Source organism: Euprymna scolopes, chromosome 18, assembly GCF_053919585.1.
Source record: "Euprymna scolopes isolate OS-2025 chromosome 18, ASM5391958v1, whole genome shotgun sequence".
Taxonomy (NCBI): domain Eukaryota; kingdom Metazoa; phylum Mollusca; class Cephalopoda; order Sepiida; family Sepiolidae; genus Euprymna; species Euprymna scolopes.
Genome location: NC_136499.1, coordinates 127381078 through 127393492, shown reverse-complemented (window position 1 = coordinate 127393492; position 12415 = coordinate 127381078). Strand labels below are relative to the sequence as shown.

General features: G+C 35.4%; 46 non-coding genes across 46 annotated transcripts; all 46 read right to left on the bottom strand.

The window, feature by feature from the left end:
* Positions 1-64: 64 nt before the first annotated feature.
* Positions 65-183, bottom strand: LOC145299605 (5S ribosomal RNA). The gene has a single exon (XR_013871856.1). It is a non-coding gene; the product is annotated as a 5S ribosomal RNA (ribosomal RNA).
* Positions 184-334: 151 nt separating this feature from the next.
* On the bottom strand, positions 335-453 carry LOC145299593 (5S ribosomal RNA). Its single transcript, XR_013871845.1, has one exon. It is a non-coding gene; the product is annotated as a 5S ribosomal RNA (ribosomal RNA).
* Positions 454-604: 151 nt separating this feature from the next.
* Positions 605-723, bottom strand: LOC145299582 (5S ribosomal RNA). The gene has a single exon (XR_013871834.1). It is a non-coding gene; the product is annotated as a 5S ribosomal RNA (ribosomal RNA).
* Positions 724-874: 151 nt separating this feature from the next.
* Positions 875-993, bottom strand: LOC145299571 (5S ribosomal RNA). Its single transcript, XR_013871823.1, has one exon. It is a non-coding gene; the product is annotated as a 5S ribosomal RNA (ribosomal RNA).
* Positions 994-1144: 151 nt separating this feature from the next.
* On the bottom strand, positions 1145-1263 carry LOC145299560 (5S ribosomal RNA). The gene has a single exon (XR_013871812.1). It is a non-coding gene; the product is annotated as a 5S ribosomal RNA (ribosomal RNA).
* Positions 1264-1414: 151 nt separating this feature from the next.
* Positions 1415-1533, bottom strand: LOC145299548 (5S ribosomal RNA). Its single transcript, XR_013871801.1, has one exon. It is a non-coding gene; the product is annotated as a 5S ribosomal RNA (ribosomal RNA).
* Positions 1534-1684: 151 nt separating this feature from the next.
* On the bottom strand, positions 1685-1803 carry LOC145299537 (5S ribosomal RNA). Its single transcript, XR_013871790.1, has one exon. It is a non-coding gene; the product is annotated as a 5S ribosomal RNA (ribosomal RNA).
* Positions 1804-1954: 151 nt separating this feature from the next.
* Positions 1955-2073, bottom strand: LOC145299525 (5S ribosomal RNA). Its single transcript, XR_013871779.1, has one exon. It is a non-coding gene; the product is annotated as a 5S ribosomal RNA (ribosomal RNA).
* Positions 2074-2224: 151 nt separating this feature from the next.
* On the bottom strand, positions 2225-2343 carry LOC145299513 (5S ribosomal RNA). The gene has a single exon (XR_013871767.1). It is a non-coding gene; the product is annotated as a 5S ribosomal RNA (ribosomal RNA).
* Positions 2344-2495: 152 nt separating this feature from the next.
* On the bottom strand, positions 2496-2614 carry LOC145299502 (5S ribosomal RNA). Its single transcript, XR_013871756.1, has one exon. It is a non-coding gene; the product is annotated as a 5S ribosomal RNA (ribosomal RNA).
* A 151-nt stretch (positions 2615-2765) lies between these two features.
* LOC145299490 (5S ribosomal RNA) lies at positions 2766-2884 on the bottom strand. The gene has a single exon (XR_013871745.1). It is a non-coding gene; the product is annotated as a 5S ribosomal RNA (ribosomal RNA).
* Positions 2885-3035: 151 nt separating this feature from the next.
* LOC145300411 (5S ribosomal RNA) lies at positions 3036-3154 on the bottom strand. The gene has a single exon (XR_013872635.1). It is a non-coding gene; the product is annotated as a 5S ribosomal RNA (ribosomal RNA).
* A 150-nt stretch (positions 3155-3304) lies between these two features.
* On the bottom strand, positions 3305-3423 carry LOC145299603 (5S ribosomal RNA). Its single transcript, XR_013871854.1, has one exon. It is a non-coding gene; the product is annotated as a 5S ribosomal RNA (ribosomal RNA).
* Positions 3424-3573: 150 nt separating this feature from the next.
* On the bottom strand, positions 3574-3692 carry LOC145299479 (5S ribosomal RNA). Its single transcript, XR_013871734.1, has one exon. It is a non-coding gene; the product is annotated as a 5S ribosomal RNA (ribosomal RNA).
* A 151-nt stretch (positions 3693-3843) lies between these two features.
* LOC145298745 (5S ribosomal RNA) lies at positions 3844-3962 on the bottom strand. Its single transcript, XR_013871016.1, has one exon. It is a non-coding gene; the product is annotated as a 5S ribosomal RNA (ribosomal RNA).
* A 151-nt stretch (positions 3963-4113) lies between these two features.
* Positions 4114-4232, bottom strand: LOC145299467 (5S ribosomal RNA). Its single transcript, XR_013871723.1, has one exon. It is a non-coding gene; the product is annotated as a 5S ribosomal RNA (ribosomal RNA).
* Positions 4233-4383: 151 nt separating this feature from the next.
* LOC145300703 (5S ribosomal RNA) lies at positions 4384-4504 on the bottom strand. The gene has a single exon (XR_013872915.1). It is a non-coding gene; the product is annotated as a 5S ribosomal RNA (ribosomal RNA).
* A 151-nt stretch (positions 4505-4655) lies between these two features.
* On the bottom strand, positions 4656-4774 carry LOC145299456 (5S ribosomal RNA). The gene has a single exon (XR_013871712.1). It is a non-coding gene; the product is annotated as a 5S ribosomal RNA (ribosomal RNA).
* A 152-nt stretch (positions 4775-4926) lies between these two features.
* Positions 4927-5045, bottom strand: LOC145299445 (5S ribosomal RNA). Its single transcript, XR_013871701.1, has one exon. It is a non-coding gene; the product is annotated as a 5S ribosomal RNA (ribosomal RNA).
* A 151-nt stretch (positions 5046-5196) lies between these two features.
* LOC145299433 (5S ribosomal RNA) lies at positions 5197-5315 on the bottom strand. Its single transcript, XR_013871690.1, has one exon. It is a non-coding gene; the product is annotated as a 5S ribosomal RNA (ribosomal RNA).
* A 151-nt stretch (positions 5316-5466) lies between these two features.
* On the bottom strand, positions 5467-5585 carry LOC145299422 (5S ribosomal RNA). Its single transcript, XR_013871679.1, has one exon. It is a non-coding gene; the product is annotated as a 5S ribosomal RNA (ribosomal RNA).
* Positions 5586-5737: 152 nt separating this feature from the next.
* LOC145299771 (5S ribosomal RNA) lies at positions 5738-5856 on the bottom strand. Its single transcript, XR_013872017.1, has one exon. It is a non-coding gene; the product is annotated as a 5S ribosomal RNA (ribosomal RNA).
* A 149-nt stretch (positions 5857-6005) lies between these two features.
* Positions 6006-6124, bottom strand: LOC145299411 (5S ribosomal RNA). Its single transcript, XR_013871668.1, has one exon. It is a non-coding gene; the product is annotated as a 5S ribosomal RNA (ribosomal RNA).
* A 151-nt stretch (positions 6125-6275) lies between these two features.
* LOC145300277 (5S ribosomal RNA) lies at positions 6276-6394 on the bottom strand. The gene has a single exon (XR_013872507.1). It is a non-coding gene; the product is annotated as a 5S ribosomal RNA (ribosomal RNA).
* A 152-nt stretch (positions 6395-6546) lies between these two features.
* LOC145299399 (5S ribosomal RNA) lies at positions 6547-6665 on the bottom strand. The gene has a single exon (XR_013871656.1). It is a non-coding gene; the product is annotated as a 5S ribosomal RNA (ribosomal RNA).
* A 151-nt stretch (positions 6666-6816) lies between these two features.
* On the bottom strand, positions 6817-6935 carry LOC145300024 (5S ribosomal RNA). The gene has a single exon (XR_013872263.1). It is a non-coding gene; the product is annotated as a 5S ribosomal RNA (ribosomal RNA).
* Positions 6936-7086: 151 nt separating this feature from the next.
* LOC145299387 (5S ribosomal RNA) lies at positions 7087-7205 on the bottom strand. The gene has a single exon (XR_013871645.1). It is a non-coding gene; the product is annotated as a 5S ribosomal RNA (ribosomal RNA).
* Positions 7206-7357: 152 nt separating this feature from the next.
* On the bottom strand, positions 7358-7478 carry LOC145300702 (5S ribosomal RNA). Its single transcript, XR_013872914.1, has one exon. It is a non-coding gene; the product is annotated as a 5S ribosomal RNA (ribosomal RNA).
* Positions 7479-7628: 150 nt separating this feature from the next.
* Positions 7629-7747, bottom strand: LOC145299602 (5S ribosomal RNA). Its single transcript, XR_013871853.1, has one exon. It is a non-coding gene; the product is annotated as a 5S ribosomal RNA (ribosomal RNA).
* Positions 7748-7897: 150 nt separating this feature from the next.
* LOC145299376 (5S ribosomal RNA) lies at positions 7898-8016 on the bottom strand. Its single transcript, XR_013871634.1, has one exon. It is a non-coding gene; the product is annotated as a 5S ribosomal RNA (ribosomal RNA).
* Positions 8017-8167: 151 nt separating this feature from the next.
* Positions 8168-8286, bottom strand: LOC145298734 (5S ribosomal RNA). Its single transcript, XR_013871005.1, has one exon. It is a non-coding gene; the product is annotated as a 5S ribosomal RNA (ribosomal RNA).
* Positions 8287-8437: 151 nt separating this feature from the next.
* Positions 8438-8556, bottom strand: LOC145300090 (5S ribosomal RNA). The gene has a single exon (XR_013872325.1). It is a non-coding gene; the product is annotated as a 5S ribosomal RNA (ribosomal RNA).
* A 151-nt stretch (positions 8557-8707) lies between these two features.
* On the bottom strand, positions 8708-8826 carry LOC145300812 (5S ribosomal RNA). The gene has a single exon (XR_013873023.1). It is a non-coding gene; the product is annotated as a 5S ribosomal RNA (ribosomal RNA).
* Positions 8827-8976: 150 nt separating this feature from the next.
* On the bottom strand, positions 8977-9095 carry LOC145299364 (5S ribosomal RNA). Its single transcript, XR_013871623.1, has one exon. It is a non-coding gene; the product is annotated as a 5S ribosomal RNA (ribosomal RNA).
* A 151-nt stretch (positions 9096-9246) lies between these two features.
* On the bottom strand, positions 9247-9365 carry LOC145299637 (5S ribosomal RNA). The gene has a single exon (XR_013871888.1). It is a non-coding gene; the product is annotated as a 5S ribosomal RNA (ribosomal RNA).
* A 151-nt stretch (positions 9366-9516) lies between these two features.
* On the bottom strand, positions 9517-9635 carry LOC145300811 (5S ribosomal RNA). Its single transcript, XR_013873022.1, has one exon. It is a non-coding gene; the product is annotated as a 5S ribosomal RNA (ribosomal RNA).
* Positions 9636-9785: 150 nt separating this feature from the next.
* On the bottom strand, positions 9786-9904 carry LOC145299353 (5S ribosomal RNA). Its single transcript, XR_013871612.1, has one exon. It is a non-coding gene; the product is annotated as a 5S ribosomal RNA (ribosomal RNA).
* Positions 9905-10055: 151 nt separating this feature from the next.
* On the bottom strand, positions 10056-10174 carry LOC145299636 (5S ribosomal RNA). Its single transcript, XR_013871887.1, has one exon. It is a non-coding gene; the product is annotated as a 5S ribosomal RNA (ribosomal RNA).
* A 151-nt stretch (positions 10175-10325) lies between these two features.
* LOC145299341 (5S ribosomal RNA) lies at positions 10326-10444 on the bottom strand. Its single transcript, XR_013871601.1, has one exon. It is a non-coding gene; the product is annotated as a 5S ribosomal RNA (ribosomal RNA).
* A 151-nt stretch (positions 10445-10595) lies between these two features.
* LOC145299329 (5S ribosomal RNA) lies at positions 10596-10714 on the bottom strand. The gene has a single exon (XR_013871590.1). It is a non-coding gene; the product is annotated as a 5S ribosomal RNA (ribosomal RNA).
* Positions 10715-10865: 151 nt separating this feature from the next.
* Positions 10866-10984, bottom strand: LOC145300810 (5S ribosomal RNA). The gene has a single exon (XR_013873021.1). It is a non-coding gene; the product is annotated as a 5S ribosomal RNA (ribosomal RNA).
* Positions 10985-11134: 150 nt separating this feature from the next.
* Positions 11135-11253, bottom strand: LOC145299317 (5S ribosomal RNA). Its single transcript, XR_013871579.1, has one exon. It is a non-coding gene; the product is annotated as a 5S ribosomal RNA (ribosomal RNA).
* A 151-nt stretch (positions 11254-11404) lies between these two features.
* LOC145299635 (5S ribosomal RNA) lies at positions 11405-11523 on the bottom strand. The gene has a single exon (XR_013871886.1). It is a non-coding gene; the product is annotated as a 5S ribosomal RNA (ribosomal RNA).
* A 151-nt stretch (positions 11524-11674) lies between these two features.
* Positions 11675-11793, bottom strand: LOC145300809 (5S ribosomal RNA). The gene has a single exon (XR_013873020.1). It is a non-coding gene; the product is annotated as a 5S ribosomal RNA (ribosomal RNA).
* A 150-nt stretch (positions 11794-11943) lies between these two features.
* On the bottom strand, positions 11944-12062 carry LOC145299306 (5S ribosomal RNA). Its single transcript, XR_013871568.1, has one exon. It is a non-coding gene; the product is annotated as a 5S ribosomal RNA (ribosomal RNA).
* A 151-nt stretch (positions 12063-12213) lies between these two features.
* Positions 12214-12332, bottom strand: LOC145299634 (5S ribosomal RNA). The gene has a single exon (XR_013871885.1). It is a non-coding gene; the product is annotated as a 5S ribosomal RNA (ribosomal RNA).
* Positions 12333-12415: the final 83 nt, after the last annotated feature.

Sequence of the window (12415 nt, the reverse complement as noted above, 5' to 3'; positions counted from 1 at the left end):
TATCTAATATTTTACATTAAAACCGAACGCATTTTTTAGGGGTTTTCCAAAAATTCAGGGGAAATGCTTACAGCACCTGGTATTCCCAAGCGGTCACCCATCTAAGTACTGACCAGGCTCTACGTTGCTTAACTTCGGGGATCGGACGAGAACCGGTGTTTTCAACGTGATATGGCCGTAAGCTAAGACGTGCCATAATTTTAACTATTACAATTTCAATATTTATTTACCAAATCTGATAATGTAATGATATTTTGTTTTTTGTTTTTTTATCTAATATTTTACATTAAAATCGAACGCATTTTTATGAGTTTTTCCAAAAATTCAGGGGAAATGCTTACAGCACCTGGTATTCCCAAGCGGTCACCCATCTAAGTACTGACCAGGCTCTACGTTGCTTAACTTCGGGGATCGGACGAGAACCGGTGTTTTCAACGTGATATGGCCGTAAGCGAAGACGTGCCATAATTTTAACTATTACAATTTCAATATTTATTTACCAAATCTGATAATGTAATGATATTTTGTTTTTTGTTTTTTTATCTAATATTTTACATTAAAATCGAACGCATTTTTATGAGTTTTTCCAAAAATTCAGGGGAAATGCTTACAGCACCTGGTATTCCCAAGCGGTCACCCATCTAAGTACTGACCAGGCTCTACGTTGCTTAACTTCGGGGATCGGACGAGAACCGGTGTTTTCAACGTGATATGGCCGTAAGCGAAGACGTGCCATAATTTTAACTATTACAATTTTAATATTTATTTACCAAATCTGATAATGTAATGATATTTTGTTTTTTGTTTTTTTATCTAATATTTTACATTAAAATCGAACGCATTTTTATGAGTTTTTCCAAAAATTCAGGGGAAATGCTTACAGCACCTGGTATTCCCAAGCGGTCACCCATCTAAGTACTGACCAGGCTCTACGTTGCTTAACTTCGGGGATCGGACGAGAACCGGTGTTTTCAACGTGATATGGCCGTAAGCGAAGACGTGCCATAATTTTAACTATTACAATTTCAATATTTATTTACCAAATCTGATAATGTAATGATATTTTGTTTTTTGTTTTTTTATCTAATATTTTACATTAAAATCGAACGCATTTTTATGAGTTTTTCCAAAAATTCAGGGGAAATGCTTACAGCACCTGGTATTCCCAAGCGGTCACCCATCTAAGTACTGACCAGGCTCTACGTTGCTTAACTTCGGGGATCGGACGAGAACCGGTGTTTTCAACGTGATATGGCCGTAAGCGAAGACGTGCCATAATTTTAACTATTACAATTTCAATATTTATTTACCAAATCTGATAATGTAATGATATTTTGTTTTTTGTTTTTTTATCTAATATTTTACATTAAAATCGAACGCATTTTTATGAGTTTTTCCAAAAATTCAGGGGAAATGCTTACAGCACCTGGTATTCCCAAGCGGTCACCCATCTAAGTACTGACCAGGCTCTACGTTGCTTAACTTCGGGGATCGGACGAGAACCGGTGTTTTCAACGTGATATGGCCGTAAGCGAAGACGTGCCATAATTTTAACTATTACAATTTCAATATTTATTTACCAAATCTGATAATGTAATGATATTTTGTTTTTTGTTTTTTTATCTAATATTTTACATTAAAATCGAACGCATTTTTATGAGTTTTTCCAAAAATTCAGGGGAAATGCTTACAGCACCTGGTATTCCCAAGCGGTCACCCATCTAAGTACTGACCAGGCTCTACGTTGCTTAACTTCGGGGATCGGACGAGAACCGGTGTTTTCAACGTGATATGGCCGTAAGCGAAGACGTGCCATAATTTTAACTATTACAATTTCAATATTTATTTACCAAATCTGATAATGTAATGATATTTTGTTTTTTGATTTTTTATCTAATATTTTACATTAAAATCGAACGCATTTTTATGAGTTTTTCCAAAAATTCAGGGGAAATGCTTACAGCACCTGGTATTCCCAAGCGGTCACCCATCTAAGTACTGACCAGGCTCTACGTTGCTTAACTTCGGGGATCGGACGAGAACCGGTGTTTTCAACGTGATATGGCCGTAAGCGAAGACGTGCCATAATTTTAACTATTACAATTTCAATATTTATTTACCAAATCTGATAATGTAATGATATTTTGTTTTTTGTTTTTTTATCTAATATTTTACATTAAAACCGAACGCATTTTTGAGGGGTTTTCCAAAAATTCAGGGGAAATGCTTACAGCACCTGGTATTCCCAAGCGGTCACCCATCTAAGTACTGACCAGGCTCTACGTTGCTTAACTTCGGGGATCGGACGAGAACCGGTGTTTTCAACGTGATATGGCCGTAAGCTAAGACGTGCCATAATTTTAACTATTACAATTTCAATATTTATTTACCAAATCTGATAATGTAATGATATTTTGTTTTTTGTGTTTTTTATCTAATATTTTACATTAAAATCGAACGCATTTTTATGAGTTTTTCCAAAAATTCAGGGGAAATGCTTACAGCACCTGGTATTCCCAAGCGGTCACCCATCTAAGTACTGACCAGGCTCTACGTTGCTTAACTTCGGGGATCGGACGAGAACCGGTGTTTTCAACGTGATATGGCCGTAAGCGAAGACGTGCCATAATTTTAACTATTACAATTTCAATATTTATTTACCAAATCTGATAATGTAATGATATTTTGTTTTTTGTTTTTTTATCTAATATTTTACATTAAAATCGAACGCATTTTTATGAGTTTTTCCAAAAATTCAGGGGAAATGCTTACAGCACCTGGTATTCCCAAGCGGTCACCCATCTAAGTACTGACCAGGCTCTACGTTGCTTAACTTCGGGGATCGGACGAGAACCGGTGTTTTCAACGTGATATGGCCGTAAGCGAAGACGTGCCATAATTTTAACTATTACAATTTCAATATTTATTTACCAAATCTGATAATGTAATGATATTTTGTTTTTTGTTTTTTTATCTAATATTTTACATTAAAATCGAACGCATTTTTATGAGTTTTTCCAAAAATTCAGGGGAAATGCTTACAGCACCTGGTATTCCCAAGCGGTCACCCATCTAAGTACTGACCAGGCTCTACGTTGCTTAACTTCGGGGATCGGACGAGAACCGGTGTTTTCAACGTCATATGGCCGTAAGCGAAGACGTGCCATAATTTTAACTATTACAATTTCAATATTTATTTACCAAATCTGATAATGTAATGATATTTTGTTTTTTGTTTTTTTATCTAATATTTTACATTAAAATCGAACGCATTTTTATGAGTTTTCCAAAAATTCAGGGGAAATGCTTACAGCACCTGGTATTCCCAAGCGGTCACCCATCTAAGTACTGACCAGGCTCTACGTTGCTTAACTTCGGGGATCGGACGAGAACCGGTGTTTTCAACGTGATATTGCCGTAAGCTAAGACGTGCCATAATTTTAACTATTACAATTTCAATATTTATTTACCAAATCTTATAATGTAATGATATTTTGTTTTTTGTTTTTTATCTAATATTTTACATTAAAATCGAACGCATTTTTATGAGTTTTTCCAAAAATTCAGGGGAAATGCTTACAGCACCTGGTATTCCCAAGCGGTCACCCATCTAAGTACTGACCAGGCTCTACGTTGCTTAACTTCGGGGATCGGACGAGAACCGGTGTTTTCAACGTGATATGGCCGTAAGCGAAGACGTGCCATAATTTTAACTATTACAATTTCAATATTTATTTACCAAATCTGATAATGTAATGATATTTTGTTTTTTGTTTTTTTATCTAATATTTTACATTAAAATCGAACGCATTTTTATGAGTTTTTCCAAAAATTCAGGGGAAATGCTTACAGCACCTGGTATTCCCAAGTGGTCACCCATCTAAGTACTGACCAGGCTCTACGTTGCTTAACTTCGGGGATCGGACGAGAACCGGTGTTTTCAACGTGATATGGCCGTAAGCGAAGACGTGCCATAATTTTAACTATTACAATTTCAATATTTATTTACCAAATCTGATAATGTAATGATATTTTGTTTTTTGATTTTTTATCTAATATTTTACATTAAAATCGAACGCATTTTTATGAGTTTTTCCAAAAGTTCAGGGGAAATGCTTACAGCACCTGGTATTCCCAAGCGGTCACCCATCTAAGTACTGACCAGGCTCTACGTTGCTTAACTTCGGGGATCGGACGAGAACCGGTGTTTTCAACGTGATATGGCCGTAAGCGAAGACGTGCCATAATTTTAACTATTACAATTTCAATATTTATTTACCAAATCTGATAATGTAATGATATTTTGTTTTTTGTTTTTTTATCTAATATTTTACATTAAAATCGAACGCATTTTTATGAGTTTTTCCAAAAATTCAGGGGAAATGCTTACAGCACCTGGTATTCCCAAGCGGTCACCCATCTAAGTACTGACCAGGCTCTCTACGTTGCTTAACTTCGGGGATCGGACGAGAACCGGTGTTTTCAACGTGATATGGCCGTAAGCGAAGACGTGCCATAATTTTAACTATTACAATTTCAATATTTATTTACCAAATCTGATAATGTAATGATATTTTGTTTTTTGTTTTTTTATCTAATATTTTACATTAAAATCGAACGCATTTTTATGAGTTTTTCCAAAAATTCAGGGGAAATGCTTACAGCACCTGGTATTCCCAAGCGGTCACCCATCTAAGTACTGACCAGGCTCTACGTTGCTTAACTTCGGGGATCGGACGAGAACCGGTGTTTTCAACGTGATATGGCCGTAAGCGAAGACGTGCCATAATTTTAACTATTACAATTTCAATATTTATTTACCAAATCTGATAATGTAATGATATTTTGTTTTTTGTTTTTGTTATCTAATATTTTACATTAAAATCGAACGCATTTTTATGAGTTTTTCCAAAAATTCAGGGGAAATGCTTACAGCACCTGGTATTCCCAAGCGGTCACCCATCTAAGTACTGACCAGGCTCTACGTTGCTTAACTTCGGGGATCGGACGAGAACCGGTGTTTTCAACGTGATATGGCCGTAAGCGAAGACGTGCCATAATTTTAACTATTACAATTTCAATATTTATTTACCAAATCTGATAATGTAATGATATTTTGTTTTTTGTTTTTTTATCTAATATTTTACATTAAAATCGAACGCATTTTTATGAGTTTTTCCAAAAATTCAGGGGAAATGCTTACAGCACCTGGTATTCCCAAGCGGTCACCCATCTAAGTACTGACCAGGCTCTACGTTGCTTAACTTCGGGGATCGGACGAGAACCGGTGTTTTCAACGTGATATGGCCGTAAGCGAAGACGTGCCATAATTTTAACTATTACAATTTCAATATTTATTTACCAAATCTGATAATGTAATGATATTTTGTTTTTTGTTTTTTTATCTAATATTTTACATTAAAATCGAACGCATTTTTATGAGTTTTTCCAAAAATTCAGGGGAAATGCTTACAGCACCTGGTATTCCCAAGCGGTCACCCATCTAAGTACTGACCAGGCTCTACGTTGCTTAACTTCGGGGATCGGACGAGAACCGGTGTTTTCAACGTGATATGGCCGTAAGCGAAGACGTGCCATAATTTTAACTATTACAATTTCAATATTTATTTACCAAATCTGATAATGTAATGATATTTTGTTTTTTGTTTTTGTTATCTAATATTTTACATTAAAATCGAACGCATTTTTATGAGTTTTTCCAAAAATTCAGGGGAAATGCTTACAGCACCTGGTATTCCCAAGCGGTCACCCATCTAAGTACTGACCAGGCTCTACGTTGCTTAACTTCGGGGATCGGACGAGAACCGGTGTTTTCAACGTAATATGGCCGTAAGCGAAGAAGTGCCATAATTGTAACTATTACAATTTCAATATTTATTTACCAAATCTGATAATTTAAGGATACTTTATTTGTTTTTTTTACCTAATATTTTACATTAAAATCGAACGCATTTTTATGAGTTTTTCCAAAAATTCAGGGGAAATGCTTACAGCACCTGGTATTCCCAAGCGGTCACCCATCTAAGTACTGACCAGGCTCTACGTTGCTTAACTTCGGGGATCGGACGAGAACCGGTGTTTTCAACGTGATATGGCCGTAAGCTAAGACGTGCCATAATTTTAACTATTACAATTTCAATATTTATTTACCAAATCTGATAATGTAATGATATTTTGTTTTTTGTTTTTTTATCTAATATTTTACATTAAAATCGAACGCATTTTTATGAGTTTTTCCAAAAATTCAGGGGAAATGCTTACAGCACCTGGTATTCCCAAGCGGTCACCCATCTAAGTACTGACCAGGCTTTACGTTGCTTAACTTCGGGGATCGGACGAGAACCGGTGTTTTCAACGTGATATGGCCGTAAGCGAAGACGTGCCATAATTTTAACTATTACAATTTTAATAATTATTTACGAAATCTGATAATGTAATGATATTTTGTTTTTTGTTTTTTTTATCTAATATTTTACATTAAAATCGAACGCATTTTTATGAGTTTTTCCAAAAATTCAGGGGAAATGCTTACAGCACCTGGTATTCCCAAGCGGTCACCCATCTAAGTACTGACCAGGCTCTACGTTGCTTAACTTCGGGGATCGGACGAGAACCGGTGTTTTCAACGTGATATGGCCGTAAGCGAAGACGTGCCATAATTTTAACTATTACAATTTCAATATTTATTTACCAAATCTGATAATGTAATGATATTTTGTTTTTTGTTTTTTTATCTAATATTTTACATTAAAATCGAACGCATTTTTATGAGTTTTTCCAAAAATTCAGGGGAAATGCTTACAGCACCTGGTATTCCCAAGCGGTCACCCATCTAAGTACTGACCAGGCTCTACGTTGCTTAACTTCGGGGATCGGACGAGAACCGGTGTTTTCAATGTGATATGGCCGTAAGCGAAGACGTGCCATAATTTTAACTATTACAATTTCAATATTTATTTACCAAATCTGATAATGTAATGATATTTTGTTTTTTGTTTTTTTATCTAATATTTTACATTAAAATCGAACGCATTTTTATGAGTTTTTCCAAAAATTCAGGGGAAATGCTTACAGCACCTGGTATTCCCAAGCGGTCACCCATCTAAGTACTGACCAGGCTCTACGTTGCTTAACTTCGGGGATCGGACGAGAACCGGTGTTTTCAACGTGATATGGCCGTAAGCGAAGACGTGCCATAATTTTAACTATTACAATTTCAATATTTATTTACCAAATCTGATAATGTAATGATATTTTGTTTTTTGTTTTTTTTACCTAATATTTTACATTAAAATCGAACGCATTTTTATGAGTTTTTCCAAAAATTCAGGGGAAATGCTTACAGCACCTGGTATTCCCAAGCGGTCACCCATCTAAGTACTGACCAGGCTCTCTACGTTGCTTAACTTCGGGGATCGGACGAGAACCGGTGTTTTCAACGTGATATGGCCGTAAGCGAAGACGTGCCATAATTTTAACTATTACAATTTCAATATTTATTTACCAAATCTGATAATGTAATGATATTTTGTTTTTTGTTTTTTTATCTAATATTTTACATTAAAATCGAACGCATTTTTATGAGTTTTCCAAAAATTCAGGGGAAATGCTTACAGCACCTGGTATTCCCAAGCGGTCACCCATCTAAGTACTGACCAGGCTCTACGTTGCTTAACTTCGGGGATCGGACGAGAACCGGTGTTTTCAACGTGATATTGCCGTAAGCTAAGACGTGCCATAATTTTAACTATTACAATTTCAATATTTATTTACCAAATCTTATAATGTAATGATATTTTGTTTTTTGTTTTTTATCTAATATTTTACATTAAAATCGAACGCATTTTTATGAGTTTTTCCAAAAATTCAGTGGAAATGCTTACAGCACCTGGTATTCCCAAGCGGTCACCCATCTAAGTACTGACCAGGCTCTACGTTGCTTAACTTCGGGGATCGGACGAGAACCGGTGTTTTCAACGTGATATGGCCGTAAGCGAAGACGTGCCATAATTTTAACTATTACAATTTCAATATTTATTTACCAAATCTGATAATGTAATGATATTTTGTTTTTTGTTTTTTTATCTAATATTTTACATTAAAATCGAACGCATTTTTATGAGTTTTTCCAAAAATTCAGGGGAAATGCTTACAGCACCTGGTATTCCCAAGTGGTCACCCATCTAAGTACTGACCAGGCTCTACGTTGCTTAACTTCGGGGATCGGACGAGAACCGGTGTTTTCAACGTGATATGGCCGTAAGCGAAGACGTGCCATAATTTTAACTATTACAATTTCAATATTTATTTACCAAATCTGATAATGTAATGATATTTTGTTTTTTGTTTTTTTATCTAATATTTTACATTAAAATCGAACGCATTTTTATGAGTTTTTCCAAAAATTCAGGGGAAATTCTTACAGCACCTGGTATTCCCAAGCGGTCACCCATCTAAGTACTGACCAGGCTCTACGTTGCTTAACTTCGGGGATCGGACGAGAACCGGTGTTTTCAACGTGATATGGCCGTAAGCAAAGACGTGCCATAATTTTAACTATTACAATTTCAATATTTATTTACCAAATCTGATAATGTAATGATATTTTGTTTTTTGTTTTTTTATCTAATATTTTACATTAAAATCGAACGCATTTTTATGAGTTTTTCCAAAAATTCAGGGGAAATGCTTACAGCACCTGGTATTCCCAAGCGGTCACCCATCTAAGTACTGACCAGGCTCTACGTTGCTTAACTTCGGGGATAGGACGAGAACCGGTGTTTTCAACGTGATATGGCCGTAAGCGAAGACGTGCCATAATTTTAACTATTACAATTTCAATATTTATTTACCAAATCTTATAATGTAATGATATTTTGTTTTTTGTTTTTTATCTAATATTTTACATTAAAATCGAACGCATTTTTATGAGTTTTTCCAAAAATTCAGGGGAAATGCTTACAGCACCTGGTATTCCCAAGCGGTCACCCATCTAAGTACTGACCAGGCTCTACGTTGCTTAACTTCGGGGATCGGACGAGAACCGGTGTTTTCAACGTGATATGGCCGTAAGCGAAGACGTGCCATAATTTTAACTATTACAATTTCAATATTTATTTACCAAATCTTATAATGTAATGATATTTTGTTTTTTGTTTTTTTATCTAATATTTTACATTAAAATCGAACGCATTTTTATGAGTTTTTCCAAAAATTCAGGGGAAATGCTTACAGCACCTGGTATTCCCAAGCGGTCACCCATCTAAGTACTGACCAGGTTCTACGTTGCTTAACTTCGGGGATCGGACGAGAACCGGTGTTTTCAACGTGATATGGCCGTAAGCGAAGACGTGCCATAATTTTAACTATTACAATTTCAATATTTATTTACCAAATCTGATAATGTAATGATATTTTGTTTTTTGTTTTTTTATCTAATATTTTACATTAAAATCGAACGCATTTTTATGAGTTTTTCCAAAAATTCAGGGGAAATGCTTACAGCACCTGGTATTCCCAAGCGGTCACCCATCTAAGTACTGACCAGGCTCTACGTTGCTTAACTTCGGGGATAGGACGAGAACCGGTGTTTTCAACGTGATATGGCCGTAAGCGAAGACGTGCCATAATTTTAACTATTACAATTTCAATATTTATTTACCAAATCTTATAATGTAATGATATTTTGTTTTTTGTTTTTTATCTAATATTTTACATTAAAATCGAACGCATTTTTATGAGTTTTTCCAAAAATTCAGGGGAAATGCTTACAGCACCTGGTATTCCCAAGCGGTCACCCATCTAAGTACTGACCAGGCTCTACGTTGCTTAACTTCGGGGATCGGACGAGAACCGGTGTTTTCAACGTGATATGGCCGTAAGCGAAGACGTGCCATAATTTTAACTATTACAATTTCAATATTTATTTACCAAATCTGATAATGTAATGATATTTTGTTTTTTGTTTTTTTATCTAATATTTTACATTAAAATCGAACGCATTTTTATGAGTTTTTCCAAAAATTCAGGGGAAATGCTTACAGCACCTGGTATTCCCAAGCGGTCACCCATCTAAGTACTGACCAGGTTCTACGTTGCTTAACTTCGGGGATCGGACGAGAACCGGTGTTTTCAACGTGATATGGCCGTAAGCGAAGACGTGCCATAATTTTAACTATTACAATTTCAATATTTATTTACCAAATCTGATAATGTAATGATATTTTGTTTTTTGTTTTTTTATCTAATATTTTACATTAAAATCGAACGCATTTTTATGAGTTTTTCCAAAAATTCAGGGGAAATGCTTACAGCACCTGGTATTCCCAAGCGGTCACCCATCTAAGTACTGACCAGGCTCTACGTTGCTTAACTTCGGGGATCGGACGAGAACCGGTGTTTTCAACGTGATATGGCCGTAAGCGAAGACGTGCCATAATTTTAACTATTACAATTTCAATATTTATTTACCAAATCTGATAATGTAATGATATTTTGTTTTTTGTTTTTTTATCTAATATTTTACATTAAAATCGAACGCATTTTTATGAGTTTTTCCAAAAATTCAGGGGAAATGCTTACAGCACCTGGTATTCCCAAGCGGTCACCCATCTAAGTACTGACCAGGCTCTACGTTGCTTAACTTCGGGGATCGGACGAGAACCGGTGTTTTCAACGTGATATGGCCGTAAGCGAAGACGTGCCATAATTTTAACTATTACAATTTCAATATTTATTTACCAAATCTGATAATGTAATGATATTTTGTTTTTTGTTTTTTTATCTAATATTTTACATTAAAATCGAACGCATTTTTATGAGTTTTTCCAAAAATTCAGGGGAAATGCTTACAGCACCTGGTATTCCCAAGCGGTCACCCATCTAAGTACTGACCAGGCTCTACGTTGCTTAACTTCGGGGATAGGACGAGAACCGGTGTTTTCAACGTGATATGGCCGTAAGCGAAGACGTGCCATAATTTTAACTATTACAATTTCAATATTTATTTACCAAATCTTATAATGTAATGATATTTTGTTTTTTGTTTTTTATCTAATATTTTACATTAAAATCGAACGCATTTTTATGAGTTTTTCCAAAAATTCAGGGGAAATGCTTACAGCACCTGGTATTCCCAAGCGGTCACCCATCTAAGTACTGACCAGGCTCTACGTTGCTTAACTTCGGGGATCGGACGAGAACCGGTGTTTTCAACGTGATATGGCCGTAAGCGAAGACGTGCCATAATTTTAACTATTACAATTTCAATATTTATTTACCAAATCTTATAATGTAATGATATTTTGTTTTTTGTTTTTTTATCTAATATTTTACATTAAAATCGAACGCATTTTTATGAGTTTTTCCAAAAATTCAGGGGAAATGCTTACAGCACCTGGTATTCCCAAGCGGTCACCCATCTAAGTACTGACCAGGTTCTACGTTGCTTAACTTCGGGGATCGGACGAGAACCGGTGTTTTCAACGTGATATGGCCGTAAGCGAAGACGTGCCATAATTTTAACTATTACAATTTCAATATTTATTTACCAAATCTGATAATGTAATGATATTTTGTTTTTTGTTTTTTTATCTAATATTTTACATTAAAATCGAACGCATTTTTATGAGTTTTTCCAAAAATTCAGGGGAAATGCTTACAGCACCTGGTATTCCCAAGCGGTCACCCATCTAAGTACTGACCAGGCTCTACGTTGCTTAACTTCGGGGATAGGACGAGAACCGGTGTTTTCAACGTGATATGGCCGTAAGCGAAGACGTGCCATAATTTTAACTATTACAATTTCAATATTTATTTACCAAATCTTATAATGTAATGATATTTTGTTTTTTGTTTTTTATCTAATATTTTACATTAAAATCGAACGCATTTTTATGAGTTTTTCCAAAAATTCAGGGGAAATGCTTACAGCACCTGGTATTCCCAAGCGGTCACCCATCTAAGTACTGACCAGGCTCTACGTTGCTTAACTTCGGGGATCGGACGAGAACCGGTGTTTTCAACGTGATATGGCCGTAAGCGAAGACGTGCCATAATTTTAACTATTACAATTTCAATATTTATTTACCAAATCTGATAATGTAATGATATTTTGTTTTTTGTTTTTTTATCTAATATTTTACATTAAAATCGAACGCATTTTTATGAGTTTTTCCAAAAATTCAGGGGAAATGCTTACAGCACCTGGTATTCCCAAGCGGTCACCCATCTAAGTACTGACCAGGTTCTACGTTGCTTAACTTCGGGGATCGGACGAGAACCGGTGTTTTCAACGTGATATGGCCGTAAGCGAAGACGTGCCATAATTTTAACTATTACAATTTCAATATTTATTTACCAAATCTGATAATGTAATGATATTTTGTTTTTTGTT